Below are 25,069 nucleotides of genomic sequence, written 5' to 3' on the forward strand. Positions count from 1 at the left end.
CGGCACACCTTCGTTCTGGAAATCTGTCTCGATACAAAAGTACCGCGCCACGGCTATTGCCCCGTGCTAATCCATACATCAAATGGGCATCTGTCAACTCCGCATTTGTAAACATTGCACTGACTGCAAAACCACGTTCGTGATGACCGATAACCTGTTGATGCTACGTACTGATGTGCTTGATGCTAGTACTGTAGAGCAATGAGTCGCATGTCAACACAAGCACCGAAGTCAACATTACCTTCCTTCAATTGGGCCAACTGGCGATGAATCGAGGAAGTACAGTACATACTGACGAAACTAAAATGAGCTCTAACATGGAAATTAAGCGTTTCCGGACACATGTCCACATAACATCTTTTCTTTATTTGTGTGTGAGGAATGTTTCCTGAAAGTTTGGCCGTACCTTTTTGTAATACCCTGTACGTGAGCAGGTCGATCTGGTGTGGCATAACGTATCCCAGGACAACATGCGCCTTCTGTACGATCGACTGGATGTCAAAGACAGTGCATGCATTACCGCTAGTGGAGGCTACGCCACGTCCTAATATGGGTGTTTCACCATGGTTCGACACCTGGTACCTCAGAGTCATTTGTACAATTAATCTGTAAATATAATCACTTCATTTACTCCGTATGGACTGTTGCAACAATAAAACTTGAGTGAACTGGAAACCTCTAAAAGGATGCATTTATTTTTTTCAGCAATGTATTTGCCGCGAAATGTTTTTATGTAATGTATTGTTTAGGGCGATTGTGAAATGGTAATTAAGGTGCAGTGAGGCTACCACTTCCTCTTTGGTCATACTGTCGGAAGCAGCGCTGTACTCCGTAAGGCCTCGGCACGCCCACCTGACGGCTGCCGGCGGCTGCGGCCACTGCCGCCCCCTCGCCACGGCCTCCCGCTGGGCAGCGCACTCCAGCGACCGAGCACTGCGCATGCGCGCCCTCTGCTCCCTCGCCGCCACCAACGCCGCCGCTGGAGTCGCCAGTAGGCTGCCGGCTCGCGGTCGAGCTGGTGATGAGAAGTGTAGCAGAGGAGCAGGCCGACACTGCCCGACTCCGAGCGTCTCGTCTCGCCTTCGAGTCTTGACATGTGACAACTACCGTCGCCCGACACGACGCTTCAGCTGTTACGTCATCGACAAGGTAAGTGTCAAATGAGTGACTGCGTTAGCTAATAGTGCACTCTCTGGAGACTAATGTCTCAGCGAGTGTGCTACCTGTCTTCTGCTGTGAAGGCCACGTCAGACTCTAGGCACGAGGAAAAGACACGCCACTTGACAGCAGGCAGTGCTTCACAGTGTAGACTCCGACAGTGGATACATATTTACACCATAAAGCCCGCTTATCTTGTGCACAGCAACCGTCGATGCAGACAATACACTTCTTTTTGTGTCCCATACCGGATCTTTTAACCTCTTACTATTTTGACCAATCATCACATGTGCTGCAAAAGTTTACTGTATAAAAATTCTTGTTCTGTATTTCTGGCCTTTTTGTATTCAAAGCACTAAGTGTTTTAGCAAAATAAGAACATATTCTGAAGGACATACTTTATTGGCTGATGCTGTAATAACTTGAAACATAAATGCTTTTTGCTTTCCTCTACACCTAGGTAGTTGTTACTTCCATCACAATCCGGTATGACGACAATACCAATGAGGTTTTCTTGCTTCTATTGTTCTACCTCTGCTTTCTTTTCGTTACGTGATACACAATTATTTTTCAGAGCACACCTGCACCTATTTCCGCTTACATAAAATGCCCAGCTTCGAACAATCATAATTATCTACAATAACAAAGGCAAGAACGTATGTTGATGAAACGAAAGCAAGTAATGTGCAAGCGGTAGACTACGTGTGAATATTACCTGAGAGTGAACCATTGGCTAAGAAACGCATTGTAATATATAAGACGAGGTGAAATAGTGACCTCTGTTTGATCCTACCCTTCATTATCGACTTTTGTAACGCATTTGGCACTACTGAAATAAATGTGAACTGTTGAATTGAAGTTAGTGTATTTGCATTAGATTATTATTAGATTTTGTACACTGCGAACCGCTTAATGTCTTTCATTGTCAATCTGAGTAAAGTGCATGTTGTTGTTGGATACTATATGATAAAAATTTTCTAAAGCCAAGATCGCTTAAATATTTCTTTATTTACAACAAACGGTTTCGACAGACACTGGCGTCATCTTCAGGCCTTAAAAAATTTTGTTGTAAAAAGGGGTTCATTTTGATGAACTTCATGCGTAGTTGTCATGTTAGTGGCGTGAAGTTCCAACTGAAAATAAATCCATCTTATAACAAAACTTTTGAAGACCTGAAGATGGCAGCGATGTCTGTCGAAACCGGTTGTTGTAAATAATGAAATATTTATGCGATCTTGGCGTCAAAAAGTTTTTACCAAGTAAAACAGATAGCGCCTGATTTCTCAACATGAGAAAATTCGATATGAGTTCAAGCTCTGTGTTTGACACACCGTATCCTCGAGGCAGAGGACACGAAGGTCATGTGTGGTTTATTACTCGAATTTGGGTCGTAAGATTACTCTGTACTGTGATACTTTATAAAAATTGAAGAATATAAAGCTAAAATGTTGAGATTGCTTCTCTTCCTTCGACTGCCCCACTACTGAAGAAATAATCAACTTACACTGTCATATTCCGCCATCGCATTATTCTGCGTTTGAATTCCTGCCTGACGCGTACTAGCGCATACAGATGACATTAAGAAAGGAGTGACGGGATCGCCTATGAAAGAACCTGAGCAATGGCTGCGGCGAATGAAAAAACTAACCCTTTTATACTCTGTGGTTCAAAAGCTTTACCGCTGGCAGTGTTTCCATTGTGATCAAAAGGCGTGTCATGTTGTCAACCTTGACTCATGCCCACTTTCTGCTTTCTGTGAGTTGTTTACTGGAGAAAGTGACACTAATTACGTTGACGAGGCCCTTTTGTAGTAGTTAGACTAGAAGAACACTAATTTCTTCTCTTGTTGGAGTTTTAATAAGTGACCACGAGAAGAGGCGATTTGGATTCAGACCTATTCCGGGACGCAGCCGAAACTAATCAACATCAACACTCAAGACTGAACACCATCACGCGATGCTTGGTTAATTACTGCGTGGATACCAGACAGTGTACAAGAGCTCACGACGCAGCTGTCACGATTCGGCCGATCGCTTGCTTGGAATATTACTGTGAATATCACTGTGCTTGCCGTTGCGCTCGCCGCTGCGCCTGTGGTCCCGTTAGACGGCAGGTCTGTTCTCGGCAGAACGCCGACCCCCGTGGCCACCTCCCCTCCCCCCCCCCCTCCCAGGTACCCCTTCCCACCACCCCCCACCTCCCCCACGCACCTGTCGCGGCCTCCTCAAGAGATCGGCACCGCGCGTCCGGGAGTGCCGTGACGCCACGCTTTCTTACGCGCTGATATCACCGCCTCTGAAATGTCGCTGTGGCTCAGTGCAGTGTTTTACGTCTGAGTAATAGCAGCAAAATGCTGCGCGGTGCAGAAATACGGAACAGTTGTGCAGGAGAAGAAACAAATCCACAGGTAGAATAGCCATGGGGGAAAACGTGTGGTAACACGAGAGGCAACATTGACCCTACGAATTTTCGTAGAGTATAGCTTGGAGAGAGACAAGTCTACCTTTGAAACTTCCCGGAAGATTGTGTGCCGGACCGAAACTCGAACTCGGGACCTTTGCCTTTCGCGGGCAAGTGCTCCACAATCTGAGCTACCCAAGCACGACTCACGCCCCGTCCTCACAGTTTTACTTCCGCTAGTAAAGCTGTGAGGACGTGGCGCGAGTCGTGCTTGTGTAGCTGAGATGGTAGAGCACTTGCCCGCGAAAGGCAAAGGTCCCGAGTTCGAGTCTCGGTCCGGCACACAGTTTTAATCTGCCAGGAAGTTTCATATCAGCGCACACTCCGCTGCAGAGTGAAAATCTCATTCTGGAAGCCCACCTTTGTAGATTTAGAAAACGCTTTTTCCAACGTTGACCACTGTTCGCTGAAAGTGCTATACTCGGAAGGAATGGTATGAATCTTTTCACTGTCAGAGCATTTGTAGAAGAGTTTATTCATTATAATTGATTAAGATTAAAGAGAAATGAAGTACATGTAGGGTCAGCAGTGCCCTCTTTTGTATGCCCCTACAGGTAACTGTTACGTCATGATCAGTCTGTGGGGAGAGCAGTCAAATGAAGTGGAAATGTGCGAGCAAGTGCATGCCTGATCGATGTCAAAGGGCGCGATATCAGCACTGAGCAAGTTCAAACGGGTAGAATTATGGTTTCAGAGAACGGCTCGTGCAGGGCAAATTGGTAAGACAGTGATGCGTATGTGGAACCAGTGAGTAGAAGAAGGTGGTACACTGTGACGAGCATATACCGGACCATACGATGTGACCACAGCGCGGGATGACCGCCATCTTGTCTGATAGAACAGCCTCGTCCAGAGAGTTGAGTTGACGTTGGGGCAGTGCAACGAGTGTGGACATGGCTACATCGACGGTTCGACGCCTTTGTGAGGAATGGACTGATACGCATGCCGTTGTGTCGGCTATCTCTGACCGAAAGTTATCAATGGCTCAGAGTGCGAAGGGTACGTCAGCGCCGTTACTGGTGTTCTGAGTGGCTTCAACTTGTGCTACAGAGACTGGCACCGAGCATTTTAGACGCTACCGTTATGACAGTTACCGGGCTGACTATATCATTGAGCGACACAGTGTACAAAAGTCAAGTGCGGCGGTTTGGGGCGCCATTACGTATCAGTGACGTCTTACAGCCGAGGCAATGCCCTCCCTGCAGGCAGACCCACATGCAATATTTCTCCACGTGTGTGTGTGTGTGGGGGGGGGGGGGGGGGGGGGAAGTAAAAGCCTTCTTCGAAGAACACGGGTACCACTCTTCTCTGGCATGCCTGCCTGACATATCACCCATGGAACCTGACTAGGGAATGCTCAGCTGGCAACTTGTACGTTCTGGTCCTGCTGCAAACACTGCCAACGCTTTGTGGACATACCTACAATACACGTAGCAGTGTTTTCGACAACTGCATACCAAGGTCCTCTCTGATTGCGTGCCATGAAATTGGGAAGACCACATAGATAATATGGAGGGGAAGGCGAAATAAAGACTGCGCTTTGTTGGCAGAACACTTAGAAGATGCGACAAACCCACTAAAGAGACAGCCTACATTACATTTCTCCGTCCTCTGCTGGAATATTGCTGCACGGCATGGGATCCTTACCAGGCAGGATTGACGGAGGACATCGAAAAAGTACAAAGAAGGCAGCTCGTTTCGTGTTATCGCGCAATAGGGGTGAGAGTGTCACTGGTATAATACGCGAGTTGGCGTGGAGTCACTGAAACGAAGGCGGTTTTCTTTGAGGCGAGATCTATTTACGAAATTTCAATCACCAACTTTCTCTTCCGAATGCGGGAATACTTTGATGACACCCACCTACGTAGGTAGAAATGGTCATCATAATAAAATAAGAGAAATCAGAGCTCGTACGGAAAGATATAGGTGTTCCTTTTTCCCACGCGCCATTCTAGAGTGGAATGGTAGAGAAGTAGTATGAAAATGGTTCTATGAACCCTCTGCCAGGCACTTAAGTGTGAACTGCAGAGTAAGCATGTAGATGTAGATGAGTAGACACGAAGTCTAGAGGCTGCGATAGCAGTATCTGGGGGCTGCGCACTCTACTGAATTTGAGCATTATTCAAACCAGAAAAGTGCGCGTTCAACCCTGTAAAAACGGCTATTACCGTGGAGGACGAGTTTGTCCACAGCATACTCGGCATGTAGAATTTAAGTTCACCACTACGTCACCGAAAACGTAGAGGTATACATCCTGGTTCATGTTTACAGTAACCTAAATCAGTTGCTCAATGATATGAAGAACACACCGAAAACATCACAGAAGCACCTTCCGTCTGTATTACACACTCTCCATTCACTGCGAGTTAAACTCCTTATAGGGCGTTGGGCTGTCGGCGTACCCAGCACATTGCATGATTCGCAAAGAGACAAAATAACGACTCCCCGAACTACACTACACGCCTCCAGCCAGCTACAGTCCGTTTACTATACTTCACCCACTGAAGACGTGCAGCTTCAGGTGCTGCTGTGAGCAGCCGCCTTTTTCGAGGTACCCGACGTCAAATGTCCATTGCAAGCAGTTACTTTCGAAACGTTCGCTCGGAAACTGGTTAAGAAGGGCTTGCATTCAGCGACAGTAGCAATTCCTGTCGGGTTTGAAACCAACTTTCACTGACAAGACGTGACATTCGTTTCCCATATATGTCGGTTAGGACCTTTATATGACCACTGTTCATCCTCCGTGTTACTTGTACGTAGTTGCAGAGGATACGCCGTTCCTTGTAGACATGCCGGACTGCCCGTCCAAAATCCAGGGAAGTTCATTCTTGGTGTTCTCATGGGCATATTGAAACACGATGTCTCCTTTTGCCTGCGTAATGCAGCAATTCGACGTGGTGTGGACTCCACATGTCGTTGGGATTTCCCTGCAGAAGCATTGAGCCATGTTGCCTCTATAGCTGTCCATATTTACGAAAGTGTTGCCGGTGCGGCATCCCACGCACGAATTGACCGCCTGATTGTGTCCCACGTCGGACGATCTGGGTGACCAGGTCATTCCCTCGAACTGTCCAGAATGTTCTTAAACCAAACCCTGAACAATAGTGGCCCTGTAACATGGCGCATTGTCACCCATAAAAATTCTATCATTGTTTGAGAACGTAAAATCCATGAATGGCTGTAAATGGTCAACAGCTAGCCGAACACAACCATTTCCAGTCGATGATCGGTTCAGTTGAACCAGAGCACCCTGCTCTTTTCATGTAAACACAGCCGACATCATTATGGAGCCACGATCGGCTTGCACAGTGCCTTGCGTCCATGGGTTCGTGGGTTCTGCACCACACTCGAAATGTACCATCAGCTCGTACAAGTGAACTCGGTTCTCACCTGACCAGGCCACGGTTTTCCAGTCGTCTAGATTTTAACGTATTTGGTCGTGAGCTCGGGAGAGGTGCTGCAGCTACTTACGTGCTGTTAACACAGGCACTCGCGTCGGTCGTCCGCTGCCACAGCTCATTACCGCCAAATTTCGCCACACTTTTCTGACGGTTAGGACTGCGTTCGTCGTAATAATACGTTGATTTCTGAGATTATTTCGCGCAGTGTTGCATGTTGTTAGCACAGAAAACTCTACGCAAACGTCGCTGTTCGCGGCTATAACTGCCCACGTCGTGTTGTGCCGACTCCACTGTAGCTTGAATGGATTTTTAAGTTGGTTGTATATGCCCGACTTCTAATTTCACCACACAAGTCTCCAGGATTGAGCAGTTATTACCCGCTGACGACACGCAATACAGTTTGTTAAAGCGGAGTTCGCCGTTATTAATTATGTTTTTAGACTTAATTTTATTACTCAACGTTCCTTTGTTTAACAGCGCGTCGTCAAAATAAGTATGAAATGCTAATGTCTTTGCAACACATAATGTCGACTATTGACTTAAATTTCTTACCTATTTTGCCATTTTAGAGAAGAGAAACCTTAAGCGCTTCTGCTTCTATAGTCTCAGTGTCAAATGTTCACTAATTTCAATTTACTTCCTATCTCAGTTCAGTATTTAACACAAATTATATATCAATGTCATTTCAGAGATATTACGTCGGTTCCACACTAACGGAATAACACGTAATTGTCATTTAACATCACTTTTATAAATAATCCTTTTTCTTATGACGTAAATGTTAATGAATGATCACTATCTAGGAGGAAAGAGGGATTGATCCTAATCATGAGATAATAGCTTTTAATGAGCCCGCAATCGTTAACTGAATAAAAAGTCACGTTCAAGGATGATATGCGAACAACTTTCGTTATGTCCGTCTACCAAAACTAATCCTGTCGCCCACAATTCAAATTAACACTGACGTTAACCCCTTTTGTCGGAACCTCGAATCGTAACTATTATGTGAAAGTTTATTATAGTCCCCGAATTAATTCCTTTCAGATTTTTTACGCGCACGATCGAACAGCAAAACGGAACACAAACGCAATGACGTTACATTACGACAATGTCCGCCCAATGAACATCTCTTTGACTTTATCTTTTCTACTCTGCTTAATTAAATTATTCCTAATTACAATTTATTCAGCTATTTAACGAAAACATCTAACAAAAAATAAAATAAATTTATTCCAACGTAAAAGATCCATTATACGGCCATTAAGTGGATACCGTCGACCACTGTGTTGTTCATGGTGACAGGTAATGGATGAAATTCGGTATTCTCAGTACACTCTTGACACTGTAGATATCGGAATATTTATTTCTCTTAACGATTTCCGAAATGGAATATCCCATATCCATGTACTATTTCGCGTTCAAAGCCCGTTAATTCCGGTCTTACGGTCATAATCACTTCGGAAACCTTCTCACATGAATCACATGAGTACAAATGAGAGCTCCGTCAATGCACTACCCTTATACACGTTGAGTACGCGATACTACCGCCATCTATAAATGTGCATATCGCTATCCCGTGACCTTTGCCACCTCATTGTGTCTACAAAGCTTTAAGGCGACCAGCCTGTTATTGTACGGAGCGGTTAATATATGGAGCGACCAGCGTTAATATATGAAGCGATCAAAAAGTTTCCGGTTGAGGGGGCTGCTGCAGCGTACACGCAACGTAGCGCGATTTCGATGAGGGATAGAAGCACCGACGTGTAGGAAAGCGATTAGTGTGGCATTCGTGTCTTTCCGACGTTTGTGTGGTAAATACGGAAGCGTGGGGTGTCGCGACGTTATTACCAAATGCATCCGAATAGGACTGCCGTGTTGTTATTCTCTTCTTGGTTACCGAAGGACAAGCACTGGTAGACATCCATCGGAGAATGAAAAATGTGTGTGGGGCAGCATGTCCATGGAAAGGGTTCTGTTTCATGGTAATGCACGCCCCCGTTAACGTTAAAGTTACATCTCAACTGGGATACCTTCCAGCACAAGTCCTGTAGTCCTGGTCTGCCCCCATGCGATTATCACATCCTTGGTCCCTTAGAAAAAGCTTTGAAGGGCCACGATTCCTGTCGGACGCGAATGTGAAGCAGGTAGTAACGGACGTCTTCACGCAGAATGACAAGTTACCAAACGGGTATCTTCACGCTGTTGCGTCGATGGGATGATTGCCTCAATGCTCACGGCGATTTTGACAGATCGGCACACCGGTTCTGGACCGTACTTCCTTCGACCGGAAAGTTTTTGATCTCCCCTTATATTTTATCGGATGAGCTTGAGGTGTTAGGAAACATCAGTTAGTATACAGCAGATATTTGATTCAGTACACTTCTGAATACTGTTCAAGTGTATATGCAGCACATTAAGTCGCCCTAACACGGTCCATTAAGCGTACACAAAGACGGGAGGAGCGAACGATCGTAAGCGTTTTTAAGTGGCAAGAGAGAGTAACAAAAATGCTTGAGAACCTCTGCCGGCAGACACTCTGAGTAAGACGCCGTCTTCTCGCGAGATTCTGCTCAGAAGACGTGATACCTGGCTCGCAGGGTAGAAAAAGGGAATATTATTCAGCAGCCACGTGTCCATCACGCAGACAATACTTTGGTGCACTACTGGTCGTTCATTACCAGTATACAGGGTGTCCCAGAATTCCAGCGAAAAATTTTAGAGCCTGTTCAGAGATATCTTCTGAGTATTTTGGCATAAGGGATCCACGGTCACCGGTGGATCGGTACGGAGTAGTAATGTAATTATGATTTTAATGTTTTGAACATGGCTGTGATCGCCGGCCGGAGCTGCCGTGCGGTTCTAGGCGCTACAGTCTGGAACCGAGCGACCGCTACGGTCGCAGGTTCGAATCCTGCCTCGGGCATGGATGTGTGTGATGTCCTTAGGTTAGTTAGGTTTAATTAGTTCTAAGTTCGAGGCGACTGATGACCTCAGAAGTTAAGTCCCTTAGTGCTCAGAGCCATTTGAACCATGGCTTTGATCAGCAACCGTAATTAATTACAATGTCACAAATTTCCAGCCAACCGGTTGCAAATAGAATTTAAAATTCTTTAACTAGTTTTCAACGCCAACTAGGGTCGCCTTCTTCAGAAGAAACTGTTACCTTACCTAACAATATCACAGCAAGGTACATTAATAGCAGGTAGACATTAAAACAAACACTTAATTTTTACAAATTAAATTGCATAAAAATATTCATAGTCAAAACATTAAAACCACAATTCAAACATTTTCCACCTGAATACATAACAGGTATAGTCAAAATGTTAAAACAATATATAAATGTGCCACTACGGGCACCACAGTGGTATAGGACACGAGTGAGTAACAGCGACTGCGCGAGCAGGCCGTAGCAAATGACGACGTGAACATGATACAGCTCGCGCCTTCTAGTAGCAGAATTTACAAAGGTTTCACAACATCTATACGAAAGTAATATAATAGTGATTGGCAAATTAACAGGATGTAAATCATAAAAGCAAGGGAGAGGAAAACAGTATTTAATGGCCTAACACGGAAGCGGATAACCAAAATTAGCTATCAGATATCTTTAAGTAACAGCTTTAAGCCAGTGAAAAAATTTTTATTACGCGACTGCGGTTGTAAGTTATCCGCTTCCCTGTTAGGCCATTAAATACTGTTTTCCTCTCCCTTGCTTTTATGATTTACATCCTATTAATTTGTCAATCACTATTATATTAATTTCGTATAGATGTTGTGAAACCTTTGTAAATTCTGCTACTAGAAGGCGCGAGCTGTATCATGTTCACGTCGTCATTTGCTACGGCCTGCTCGCGCAGTCGCTGTTACTCACTCGTGTCCTATACCACTGTGGTGCCCGTAGTGGCACATTTATATATTGTTTTAACATTTTGACTATACCTGTTATGTATTCAGGTGGAAAATGTTTGAATTGTGGTTTTAATGTTTTGACTAGAGCGATGTCGCTCAAATTTCCTTTTAACGACATATGAGTATTTTTATACAATTTAATTTGTAAAAATTAAGTGTTTGTTCTAATGCCTACCTGCTATTAGCGTACCTTCCTGTTTATTGTTAGGTAAGGTAACAGTTTCTTCTGAAGAAGGCGACCCTAGCTGGCGTTGAAAACTAGTTAAAGAATTTTAAATTCAATTTGCAACCGGTTGGCTGGAAATTTGTGACATTGTAATTATGATTTAATCGGTTTACTGTCGCAAACTATCCTTGTTTCTGTGAAAGTATCTTCACAACAGTGAAGAAACCTGTAAAGTGCAATAACCAAAACGTACGACACACAGCACAGAGTAATGCAACAGCTCTCAAACGAAACAAGTGCACTGTGAAGTGATCGCTATCGCTGTGGGAACAGCTCAGCATAGCGCCGTTGTAGCGGTTTTCGACTGCATTCAGTGAACTCATACACGAGGTGCATATCGGCCAACACTTCATCTGTAAACCTATCCACAGTACTGCTGTGTATCCCTGTTAACACACGGCTAACACTGACGGAAAACAAAACCATAAACAGAACCGAGCAGTACTGAATGACAATGAGGCATCGAGGTAAGAACTCAGAACGACATTACTGTTGTCATCAGCGGATAATGCGAGCGAATGGAAGCAAGAGTACAGAGTTGCGCTCTACCAAAACCATGGTTCGGTAGTTTTCGTACCGTACATAAATGACGTAGCAAATAGTAGGATTACCGGCAATATTGTTGGCATTCAAAAATGGTTCAAATGGCTCTGAGCACTATGGGACTTAACATCCATGGTCATCAGTCCCCTAGAACTTAGAACTACTTAAACCTAACTAACCTAAGGACATCACACAACACCTAATCATCACGAGGCAGAGAAAATCCCTGACCCCGCCGGGAATCGAACCCGGGACCCAGTGCTCGGGAAGCGAGAACGCTACCGTGAGACCACGAGCTGCGGACATTGTTGGCATTGGTAGGGAAAGAAACGTAAATGAATGTGTAAGAGAGGAACTCGAAGCCGATGACTTCTCTTTTTTCGTTTCTTTAGTTGTTTGTTTTGCACATAATTAGAAACGCACATCTTTCAGTCCATTGTGTATTTATGATTACTGAACATAAATTACATTTTACAGTTAATAAAAATTAGTTGATCGCGTAACTTCTGGGCTTTTATCTAACCAAAGCAATTACTATTGATGCAAATACAGTTCACATGCGCAAAATAAAAAATCTATATAATTATTGTTATTTTGTACTCAATAGAACGTTCTTCATCACGATCAAAGGCAATAGTTTCCTGTTATTATTGATAAACGCGAAAGCTGTGTATGAATAACAGAATCACGATTTATGTACACCCGACGAAGTATTGAAGCGGCGTTTGATATATTCTTATTGTGCGGTTTTTAAATGTTATCTCTTTTTGAGGAACTTGCGTTTTCTAGCGCTATGTGATAAATATGTGTTATTTTTTTATTTTTACTACAACGTCCTCAGTTTCACGTTACAAATCAACAATTTTCGAATAAAAACCTCAATTAACCCTTTGGTGCCTGATGGTACTTAAAAGTACCAGTAAGTTTTTACTCTCATTACTTTCTCGTGGTGCAGTTTCGTGATCTGAGAGCCTGTCGGTACGTAACAGTAACTCTGCTGTACTGTTTCATAGATGTTATTATGCAATACATAGACCTCTCTGGCTGTCAGAGCTTGAAATTGTTTTTCGCACGCTGCTGTGAAAACAGAAGATTGTATGTGCTTGTTTCCATGGTGTTGCCTGAATTTGTGCGCAATTTATTGAAACTTCCGCTGAGTTTTCCATTGTAAGTACTTACCTTCTTTGTTTCTTTACAATAGTTTGAAGCATTACGTTACAAATGAATGAGATAAAATGGAAAATATAAGGCGGACTTATTAGTACCGTCAGGTTGTGCGAATACTTTATTGTAGCAACAGTGCGTTACCTCTCACTAGTTGTTCTGTCCACTTTTTCACACACAGATGGACGAAAATCGTAAAACTGGTGACTACTTTCGACCTTTGAGTGATGCAGAGATTGAAGCAATTTTGTATGAAGACATTCCTTCTGATATTACAGAGGATACTGACATCGAAGATGATGACGAAAATGTTAATAATTTTGACAAAGCTTTTTCGTCCGATTTGCAAGAGGCAGATTGTGAAACAAACTCCATTTGTTCGGATAATGATGCCTCAGAGTGTTCTTTGCCGTTTACACCTTCACCTCAATGTGAATACCGGACACACAGAATGTGGAGAGACAAACACATAGTACGGTAAATTTATGCGAATTAAAAAAAAATTCAGAAATATCATATTTGTGTTAATTAATTATCTAATGTAAAAATATTTAATATTTATGTGGAATAAAGTATAAGTTATAAAAATTGGAGCATTTTTCTGCGCATGTTGTGATTCTGTCCATGGAGTCTGACGGTACTTCTGACAAGGGAACCTCCCCATCGCACCCCCATCAGATTTAGTTATAAGCTGGCACAGTGGATAGGCCTTGAAAAACTGTACACAGATCAATCGAGAAAACAGGAAGAAATTGTGTGGAACTATGAAAAAAATAAGCAAAATATACAAACTGAGTAGTCCATGTGCAACATATGCAATATAAATGTGAATATTGACTTAGGAACGCCGTGGTCCCGTGGTTAGCGTGAGCAACTGCAGAACGAGAGGTCCTTGGTTCAAGTCCTCCTGGCAGCGAAAATTTGAATTTTTTATTTTCAGACAATTATCAAAGTTCAAGCACTTACACAAAATCAACTTCGCTCTCCAAAATTCCAGGACATGTTCAGATTTGCTTGGACAAATGCAGGATTTGACGGTCTACACGCGGAAAAAATTGAAAACGTTAAAAACATATGTTTTGACAGAGCACAAGGAAAACTGTGCGACTGCGAAACTGTTACATTCATTTGTTGCAGTTTATGTAACAAACTCTTATGTTTTCATCACTTTTTGGGAGTGATTATCACATCCACAAGAAAACCTAAATCGGGCAAGGTAGAAGAATCTTTTTACCCATTCGCCAAGTGTACAAGTTAGGTGGGTCGACAACATTTTCCTGTCATGTGACGCACATGCCGTCACCAGTCTCGTATAGAATACATCAGACGTGAATGAGATTTTCACTCTGCAGCGGAGTGTGCGCTGATATGAAACTTCCTGGCAGATTAAAACTGTGTGCCCGACCGAGACTCGAACTCGGGACCTTTGCCTTTCGCGGGCAAGTGCTCTACCAACTGAGCTACCGAAGCACGACTCACGCCCGGTACTCACAGCTTTACTTCTGCCAGTACCTCGTCTCCTACCTTCCAAACTTTACAGAAGCTCTCCTGCGAACCTGCAGAACTAGCACTCCTGAAAGAAAGGATATTGCGGAGACATGGCTTAGCCACAGCCTGGGGGATGTTTCCAGAATGAGATTTTCACTCTGCAGCGGAGTGTGCGCTGATATGAAACTTCCTGGCAGATTAAAACTGTGTGCCCGACCGAGACTCGAACTCGGGACCTTTGCATTTCGCGGGCAAGTGCTCTACCAACTGAGCTACAGAAGCACGACTCACGCCCCGTACTCACAGCTTTACTTCTGCCATTCTCATTCTGGAAACATCCCCCAGGCTTTGGCTAAGCCATGTCTCCGCAATATCCTTTCTTTCAGGAGTGCTAGTTCTGCAGGTTCGCAGGAGAGCTTCTGTAAAGTTTGGAAGGTAGGAGACGAGGTACTGGCAGAAGTAAAGCTGTGAGTACCGGGCGTGAGTCGTGCTTCGGTAGCTCAGTTGGTAGAGCACTTGCCCGCGAAAGGCAAAGGTCCCGAGTTCGAGTCTCGGTCGGGCACACAGTTTTAATCTGCCAGGAAGTTTTATATCAGACGTGTTTTCCTGTGGAGGAATCGGTTGACCTATGACCTTGCGATGAAATGTTTTCAGTTCCCATTGGAGAGGCACGTTCTTTCGTCTACTCATCACACGGTTTTGCGGTGCGGTCGCAAAACACAGACACTAAACTTATTACAGTGAACAGAGACGTCAATGAACGAACGGACAGATCACAACTTTGCGAAAATAAAGAATAAAATTATTTCACCCGAGGGAAGACTTGAACCAAGAACCTCTCACTCCGCAGCTGCTCACGCTACCCACGGGACCACGGCGCTCCTGAGCTCACCATATCCTTGATGTTGCCTATCTTGCACATGGACTACTCACTTTGTATATTTTGCTTATTTTTTTCATAGTTCCACACAACTTCTCCTGTTTTCTCGATTGATCTGTGTTCAGATTTTCAAGGCCTATCCACTGTGCCAGCTTATAACTAAATCTGAGGGGGGTGCGATGGGAAGGTTCCCTTGTGAGTACCAGGAGTGGAAAAAGTTGTAAAAAATAAAATAAAATTTTACAAAATGTCCTACCGTCATTTGAGGCCACAATAGCATACATTCTGCAAAGAAAATGTTAAAAAGTAAATTTTTTCTTATGTTAGGAAACAAAGGGTTAAATATTGATAATTTCAGTTTTGCTATGAATACTGTTTATTTTTAAGTAACAGACAGGAGGAATACTAATGCAGAACAAAAATGTTCTGTGGTTTACGCGGCCTTTTATATACCCTCGCTCAGCTTCTAGACGGTTCACTGCTTCCTGTTTCTAGAGAATATAGGAAGATAGTGATCGCATACGTAAAGAAAGTGATCGATGCGAGGTAAGGATCCAATATGTATGCAGCAGGCCTAACGTAAAGGTAACACGGGTTCGATCTTAACTTCCTAGGACTACTCAAAATGGTTCAAATGGCTCTGAGCACTAAGGGACTTAACATCTGAGGTCATCAGTCCCCTAGAACTTAGAACTACTTAAACCTGACTAACCTAAGGACATCAGACAAATCCATGCCCGAGGCAGGATTCGAACATGCGACCGTAGCGTTCGTGCGGTTCCAGACTGAAGCGCCTAGAACCGCTCGGCCACACCGGCCGGCGCGAGGACTACTGGGGAAACTACCGTAGTCCACAGTTACTTATGATTACGGTAGCCTGCGGTAGTTTTGTAACACAAAAAAAGCCACACGGCGCATACCGTCGACATTTGCACTGTTTTGCACTATTTTCAGTGATTTACAGATACAAAGCTAACTGGGGTAAGAAGCCAAATGAAATGCGGTAACCCTGTAACGAGCTGCCGCAGACCATCGGTTCCTTATAACAGAATACTCAAAAGCTACCCCTGAACAAGCTCTGAGAGTTTGTCGGTTAAGTTCTGATTCACCCTGTATAATGGCTTTCGGAGCACAACAATATAAGCATAGTGGCACCACGTAACTGCGGGTATGGTGGCGCCATCTATTGGTAGAGAGACTGACGCGTGCGCACCGTTTGATGTTGCATAGCGCCAGTGTGGTTTCACACCGAAGAGAAGGAGGTCACACAAGTTATCGTCCACTACCGAACATGCACGCGAGTAAGCAGGAACAATGGGAAGTGATTCAGTTTTTGGCGGCAGAGGGAGTTGGAAGCCGTGAAATGCATCGACGGATGAAGGCTGTGTACGGTGGAATGGCGCAAACGATTCCTTGAGGGGCGCGAGTCACTGGAAGACGATGCTCGTCCTGGACAGGCTCATCGTGTCATCACGCCGGAAATGATTGCGGAAGTAAATGCTTTAGTGTTGGACAACCGCAGAATCACCGTGGACGAGATCCATCGGTTACTGGGTATTAGCGTGGACACCGTCCACACCGTAATGCTGCAACACTAGAACTTTCGAAAAGTCTGTGCGCAGTGAGTTCCCCACCAACTGACCGCCGAACAGCGCAATACTCGAATGGCGCTGTCTCTGGGTCATGTGCAACGTTATCATGAGGAGGAATACGGCTTCCTGTCGCGTATTGCCACATGTGACGTAACATGGTGTCACCATGTTCAACCGGAAAGCAAGCGTCAGCGCAGGCGGTGGAAACGTGCGACTTCACCACCTCCAAATAAATCAATGGCCGCGCACACCAGTTGTGGTACGGTCATGATGTCCATTTTTGATCACAAGGGCCTACTGCTTGTCGAGTTCCTGGAACGGGGAACCACCATTAATGCCCAGCGTTATTAACCCACTTTACAGAACCCTAAACGAGCCGTCAAGTCGAAACGCCGAGGCATGTTGTCCAATGGCGTTATCCTCCTGCATGATAAATGGCCGCCCACACACGGCCAATGCGGAGAAGACGACATTGCAGCAGTTTCGGTGGGAAACGCTGCAACATCCACTTTATATGTTTGGACCTCCAAATCAAGTTATTCGCGGACATCGATTCGCAACGGACGACGAAGTGTGTGACTGGGTCCAAGCCTGGATCCGACAGCAGCCTACTAACTTCTTGGAATCGACAGGCTAGTGTCGCAATGGGATAAATGTGCCACCAGTTCTGGATACCACTTTTGAGGATGTGTACTGTGTATAACTACATTTTCGAGTTAATAAAATCTTCACGGTAAATGATGACAGCCAAAACAGATGCAGGATAAACATTTATTAAAATTCTTTACGACGGTTTCGTTATGTATAAATATACCTTCATCAGAAGTAAAATACACTAAAATCACATCCTGCAATGGAGATTCATAAAACAATTGTGCCAAAGGCGCCGTTAGTAGTTAAAACATCATCTCGATTTGTAGAACAATTATGGACAATTGTTTTATGAATCTCCATTGCAGGGTGTAATTTTAGTGTATTTTACTTCTGATGAAGGTATATTTAAATATACCGAAACCGTGGTCAAGAATTTTAACAAATCTTTATCATGCAACTGTTTTGGCTGTCATCATTTACCGTGAAGAATTTCAGCAGTTGCTGTTTCAGCCGTGTTTAAAATCTTGTTAATAAAACCGTTACCGTTACTTTATACTAGTGACCGGGTTTCATATGACTGCCGGATATAATTTTGGTATAATCTTCCCGTAAGTGAACATTTTCAATTGTTAACGCAGTATTTTACGATATTATGTCTAAAGGAAGCAACCAGATGAGATTTAAAAACGCTTAAATACATTAGTGCGCCGACATAAATATGTGAATGGCAGTAATATATGATCCTATTATTCACATTTAAATACCATTACGTTCGTAATGTATAGACGAAACGCGTTAGTCTCGGGAGAGAGCTGCACATCTACCTGAAACGAGAGTAAAATTGCTCACATTTGGAGTGGCCTGCACGTCAGTATCCAACCACCTTTACGCCCTGCATTCAAACCGTGAAGTCGTGACCTCATTTACGGGATCGCGGTGCTAACGATGTTAACAAGCCTGGACTTCATATCTGACGCATTAAATTTCCTGTGGCAAAGATGAACAGAAGGCAACACAACTTTCTCATCACGCCTCTGAATTCGTGTAGAAAAATTACGGTTGGGCGATGTGAGAGAGTTAAGCTAGTGTTTTTGATGAGCTGTGGCGACACACTTTCTCCGCGATGTCCCGTCTTTTAGCAAAGTATACAGAACAACTTCTGGGAAGTTTGGAAAATAGGAGAGAGATAGTGACAGAATTCATCCGAAAGATTCGTTGTGGCGAGTTGCATTGTCAGAGTAGGCTCGATAACTTGTACGGATGTTGAGCAGTCAAGCGGGCGATTGCATCTGTCGCTCATCTTTGTAATTGTTCTTGTCTCTGATGATCAACGTGTCGACGGGAAGTTAGACAGTAACATTTCCTCCTCTTGAGATGAATTTCTTTCCACTCTACAAAGAAGCACACGTACGATGAACATCTGAGACAAAGTAAATCTGTGTAACGGACTGAGATTCGTGCCTTTTCGTAGGCAGTGCGCTACCAATTAGTACATCTGTGTATACTTCTCTGACCGATCCGTAGTTTGTACTTGTCACCTGTCTCCTTCGCTTGCAACTAATGGACAGGTCATTAGAGATACTTTGAGTTCGTCTGCGCACTAAAATTGGAGTGCGAAAGGGTGCAGAAGTTCTAAGAATTAAAAAAAATCCTGAAACACGGGCGAATGTATCAAGCTAAAATTTTTGCTCCCCTGATGGCGAGTATGAATGAGGAAACGTGTAGAGTTGCAGCGTGATTTCTGGTATTGATTCATGTTATATAACGTAATCCTACGAACTCTTTTTTTCACTTATGTACTGTCGATATTTGTCTCTGGTTTTGAACACCGTGTGTTGGGGCGCAGCAGCTGATGTCGTGACGTCATAGCAAGTGCAGAGAGACCTCATCACCAACCGCAGCTCCAAGGAATACACGAGACAGAAGATTCCTTGTACCCTAGTGAACAGGAGCAATACTTATTTCATAACACTTTCTGCAAACGTGATGTCATTTTGACGGCATGTGCAATATCGCCGATCGCATGATCGGCTGTCAACTATGTGACAAGAAATAGTGTAATATGAATGTTATTGTTCCTCGATTCACTCGCAACAATTTAAGCTGTCCTCTTACGTTCCGGCCTAAAAAAAGCTTGGAAATCGCTACATATTTATTTCATCCTTCGTTCTGAAATGAGACGGAAATGTAAATAACATCTAATATTGCAGAAAATTACATTCAAAAGAAAGTTCCAGTATGTGTTAACAACGCTAATAAGAACAAAAACAGTGTGTGGCTAGATACGAGCCTATATCTTTTTAACTCCAGTAATCACGACGTTATTCACTGCGCTAGCACTTATTCGTGCGACCTTACTCTCCTGTCTTGGATGTCATAGTATCTTTTGAAGGCTAATATCGTTAATGCGTTATTAAGTGACACTTAATGATAAAGGTGACTTCTGCGACTAATTTTCAGTGATTGGTTATTTTGAAACGGCATAGGCTACTGCAAATTATAATAGAATCTTGTTTCATGATAAATTATTGACGATAGCCATTCACTCCTGAGAGAGCACTCATAAGAGTGAACGCATTACCGGTGGGTAAATCATTATGCGACGTTTAATTATAACAATAATTATAATAAATAACTCCAAGAATGACCTGATTTTATAAATCTCCCATAAATGTTCAAATGTGTGTGAAATCCTATGGGACTTAACTGCTAAGGTTATCAGTCCCTAAGCTTACACACTACTTAACCTAAATTATCCTAAGGACAAACACACACACCCATGCCCGAGGGAGGACTCGAACCCCCGCCGGGACCAGCCGCTCAGTCCATGACTGCAGCGCCCCCCAGACCGCTCGGCTAATCCCGCGCGGCTCTCCCATAACCGTGCGTAAAGTCCTGTGAAAGGCCCGTATCGAACGCTAACGAAAGTCGATAGTTGTGCCTGCGGTTGTCAATATTGTGGGTGACGTCAAAATGACGTCATGTTTGCAGGAAGTAGTGTAAAATGTGTGCTAACCAATGAAGAATGCTCAAAAAGAAAACATCGACTTTGGAAGCATATTTTAAGTAGTTTCTTCTGTGGTGTCTCGAGATGGACCTCTCTTGTGGTAGCATCGCAAGCGCAAGCACATCATACATCATAAATAAATTTGTAACGAGAACTCCAGTGTACCCATTTAAGTAGAATGGGTGAATAACTGTTTTGTGCGGCGCTCTACGGTTCGAGAGCGGTACGGAGTACTGCATTATCGTCACGGGCACAGTTTAACGCAGTATCGCCAACAAATGAGTGCGGCACCCTCGCGGAGGATACACAGATTTGCCTGGCCCTGCGGAAAGGTAACACGTAGAATCGTAGAAGAAAGAAATGAATGGGGTTAAAGCAATTGGTATCGGACAGCTCGAAAAAAGACAAGGATCTAAGTTCGAGATCCGGTCTGGCAGATAATTTTAACTTGTCACAGATTATTATCATTATTTTATTGCATTTATTATGCTTTTCTGGACTGCAATAAAGATGTTTAAAAATTATGTTCCTTCCGCGCAGCAAATGCCAACTTAAATGATGTTGAGCCCGAATTAACCTATGAAATATGCTCTAATTGAACCTCTAGGGTATGACAAATACTTGTTTTGACGAATTTTGTAAACCGTTGTGGAACTGAAACCTGCACGCTGTTTACGCATTAGACGTGAACTTTATACTCATCGACCGTGGTCACCATTCACCTTCAGCTGACCGTTGCCATGTCAGATGTGTTGCTAGTAACGAAACAGAACGATCGGTAAAGCTTTTCAAAAATTAATGGGACCGACGGCCTGGAAACATCACTAACCCATTTTTTTTTCGGGCTGAAGCATCAGTCATGCTTCACGCATTTGTTTCATTAGATGGTGGCAGTGCGTTAAAACCTAGGACAGTCCCCAATCGCAGATGCCTGGTTTGGCATACTAAGGAGGTGAAATATTCATGGATCAAATATTTATTATTACTATTGAAATTTCGGCGTACATCCGATGGGACTCTCACAGTCAAAAGGCTGCATTTTGACGACGACATGTACTCATGTCAGATAGTTTTATATTCTGACAGAATGTAAGTAATGTACATTTCTCTCCAATTTTTATAATTGAACTACTTTCTTAATTAAATATTTGCTTAATTATGTATATACACCCTGTGCTTCACTTTTGTATTTTTGTGTTTGGATAACTTTTGCAGTGTTACTTGAAAATGGCCATAAGGCCGAAATTGCAATAGTAATAACAGATATTTTATACAGTCAACGGCGACTGTGATGTCTTTTAAGAAATATTATATGACTGTGAATCCCAACCAAGAGAAGTCCCATAGTGCACAGAGCCTTTTTTTTCCCAAAAGAGAAACAGCGGCGTGAATCTCTTCGGAACCAAATCAGCAGGAGAGGCGAAGAAGTAAACTCAGATACTGAAAACAAAAATAAATTGTCTGAGGAACATGTGCCATTGCATTCAAAAACTTTAAAAGCTGTTCCTAAGGAGAAATAAGACCTTCAACATCCAGTTAAAACAGTATTCCAGAAGCATCGTTTATGGAATTGGAAAAAAACTTGCAGTGTATCCCTTTGTCTAATTTTTGACTAACTGGTACAATTATCCACATATCATCTTGTAATGAGACTGAATATCTCGAGATAAAATACAGACAAAGCAAAAGAACCCTAATTTTGCCTGTATAAGGATTATTCAACACCTTACTGGCTTAACAGGGAACTCGGTTTAGTAAAATACTAGCCGATAATGACGTGACTTGAGATGACTTGAGATGACTTGAGATGACTTTGTCATATACAAAAGAAGCTTCGCGCCAGGCTATTAATCTAACGCAGAAGTACATAGTACAACGTTGTAATCCTGTAGTTGTAACTCACAGTATGTAATGTTATACTGGACTGTGCATGTTTACACTCTCATAATAAATGTATCAATACGTAACACATAAGGGAAAGTGGAATTGGACGGGGACGTAGTGCGCATTTAAGCAAAACATTATTCTTTTGACACATTCATTGTCAGTAATCATAAGCCAACTGCATGTGAGATTGCTGTAGTTTTTCTACTTTTACTACGCTAGAACGTATTACACGTAAAAAGTAAATTACAGTGCAGTTTAACTGAAAGTACGAACAAGATGCTATTGTGCACAATTTCCCATAGCATGAGATAATTATCCGCAGAAGTTGGGGCACTGTGCGCCAAAGAAGGGAAGCTTTTATTAAATACTAGCTGACAAACGCAGCATTCCCGGGTCTTCACTTTGCCAATTTTCTATTAGAAACGGAAACAAAAAATGAACTCTGTTTGTAGTGTAAATATCTAAAAAACTTCATTTCTACGTTTTCGTGGAAACACCTTTGAAATTATGAAACGATCGTACAAAGAAATACGCATAATGTACAAATATATAACTACAGCTGCTTCGCGTGTCTACAAGGCGATTTTGTAAACGTCTCTATGATAATGCATCTTCTTAGCCCTATAGCCAGCTATTATTTTCGCCTACAGCCGTTCGCGCTTCGCAGATGAACGCTGTCTAAAGGGCTGCCAGGTGTCAGGGATTTCCTTACGTTGGCTCGACTGCAGGAGTGTCTTAGTAGTAAAGAATAAATATATCGAAACTTCATGCATGATGCGGCTGTATTAAAGCTTTACGCATGATGCGACATTTTCTCATGCTTCTCAGTGTTTGACGTCATATCCCTTGAACTATATGCCGAACAATGACGATTTGTGGATGTACAGTCAGCGGCATATGTGGTTACTGTCTACGAAATGTGTTGCGAATAAAATTAATAACAAAGAAATAAATAATGTAAACGTCGTGCATGTGCGGCAGTTTTTCGTGCATCTCAATGTTTAAGACTTCATATCTTCTGATCTATGTGTCATACAATGATATCATTTTTTAGGTACATTCAGCGGTATATGTGGATACTGTCTGCAAAATGTGTTGCAGATAGATTTACTAGCAAATAAGCAACATATTTAAACGTCGTGCAAAAAGCGGTTTTTCATGTCTCACACTTAAACAGTGTAATAAGTAGGTGGTTTTTATCCCGACAGAGATTGTTGCCTGATAGTACAGGATATTGTACCAAATCTGGTTGAAATCGGTGGTTTCGGAGCAGATGTGCAGCGCAACTCGCACACACACACACACACACACACACACACACACAGAAACACATACTATGTATGTGGATACAAGAGTGAAAATAATGTCGGTTAAAAGTATATGGCATTGTCTGTTAGGAAATTAGAACAGATGTGGACTTGTTTAAACAGTAATATGGAATGTGTAATCACTTTGATTTTCACATTTCCTCAATTTCTAGAATTTTAATTTCTCGTTTAAGTTATTATCACAAACAAAGTCTTTTTGAGATTTTGCCTATCCAGTAAATGCAGCACGATTTCAAGTAGAACACACATCACACCTGTTCCATAATTCTTTGCCCTTACCATCTTCTCCACAGATTCAACCTAACTCATTAGGTTGTTTACTACTTGTTGGTAACGAAAGGAGGTATCTGTATCACACATTAACAAACTTCTCTTCTTCAGACAGGCTTTTGTTTGATACAGTTTACAATTCTGTGCTTAACCTGAGTGGATTCTTGAATCCCTGTATTTTACCAGTTTTGCTTTAAAAAACTGTAAATGTGTGCAGAACATTGGTTTGCGCAGCTATAAACAGTGACTTCTCAATGTTAGTAAATGTAACATCGAAGCGACACACTTTCGTTGCTGACCTGTTTGCTCTTATTTTAGTAGTTTCAGCAAACTGCATTCGCTTTGCCTATTCTAATTGTTTTATAATGAGTTTGAAGTTTCTGAGAAACAGTGATGACTTTTAATTATCATTTCACAAAATTTCTTGACCGTGCACGTGTTGCAAATCATGTTTGCAGTTGACGTGAGTTAATCAACTCATGTATATAAGCATTTACAATAACTGGTTATTCATGAGGTCCTCCTATGCAACTGGTGGCCGTTTTCTGTGCAATTATTTGGTTTTCCTTTGTTTATAGTAATTTTTACGACTGATTGTGTGATTCTTATCTAATTTTTTTGCTTTTATTTAGCTACTTCTTTGATGAAACTAGTGAATTTCGGTAACATGTTGCACACTTTCACTCTCTGATTAGGCTTTATATTTCGAAAACTTTAGCCTTAATTTTCGAACTCTTAGGGTCATAAGAACAATCGATCGGAATGGGAGGTCTATTTTGCCATCGTAAAGGGCAGAAACTGAAGCGAACAAAAGGAAACAGAGGATAATATCATAACGGTCGGCAGACTACAGGTAACAAGAAAATAACTTAAGAGGACGCCGCGCGGTCTGGGGCGACTTGCCACGTTTCGCGCGGCTGCCCCCGTCGGACGTTCGAGTCCTTCCTCCGGTATGGATGTGTGTGTTGTCCTTAGCGTAAGTTAGTTTAAGTTAGATTAAGTTGTGTAAGCCTAGGGACCGATGACCTCAGCAGTTTCGTCCCATAGGAACTTACTATAACTTAAGAGGACGAATATTATGTGTAAATACCTGGGGAGCAATTCGTGGGGGGATCAGAATGCCGCACAAACATTTTATTTCGCCGATGTACTGACAATT

General features: G+C 42.9%; 1 protein-coding gene across 1 annotated transcript in view; it reads left to right on the forward strand.

Moving 5' to 3' along the window:
* Positions 1-1,007: 1,007 nt before the first annotated feature.
* Positions 1,008-25,069, forward strand: part of LOC126249607 (cadherin-87A) — a 782,263-nt gene continuing 758,201 nt past the window's right edge. Inside the window, exon 1 of the mRNA XM_049951276.1 lies at positions 1,008-1,149. The gene's annotated coding sequence lies outside the window, so the exon portion shown is untranslated. The remainder of the gene's footprint in view (positions 1,150-25,069) is intronic.

The sequence above is a fragment of the Schistocerca nitens genome, chromosome 1, assembly GCF_023898315.1.
Source record: "Schistocerca nitens isolate TAMUIC-IGC-003100 chromosome 1, iqSchNite1.1, whole genome shotgun sequence".
NCBI classification, from domain to species: domain Eukaryota; kingdom Metazoa; phylum Arthropoda; class Insecta; order Orthoptera; family Acrididae; genus Schistocerca; species Schistocerca nitens.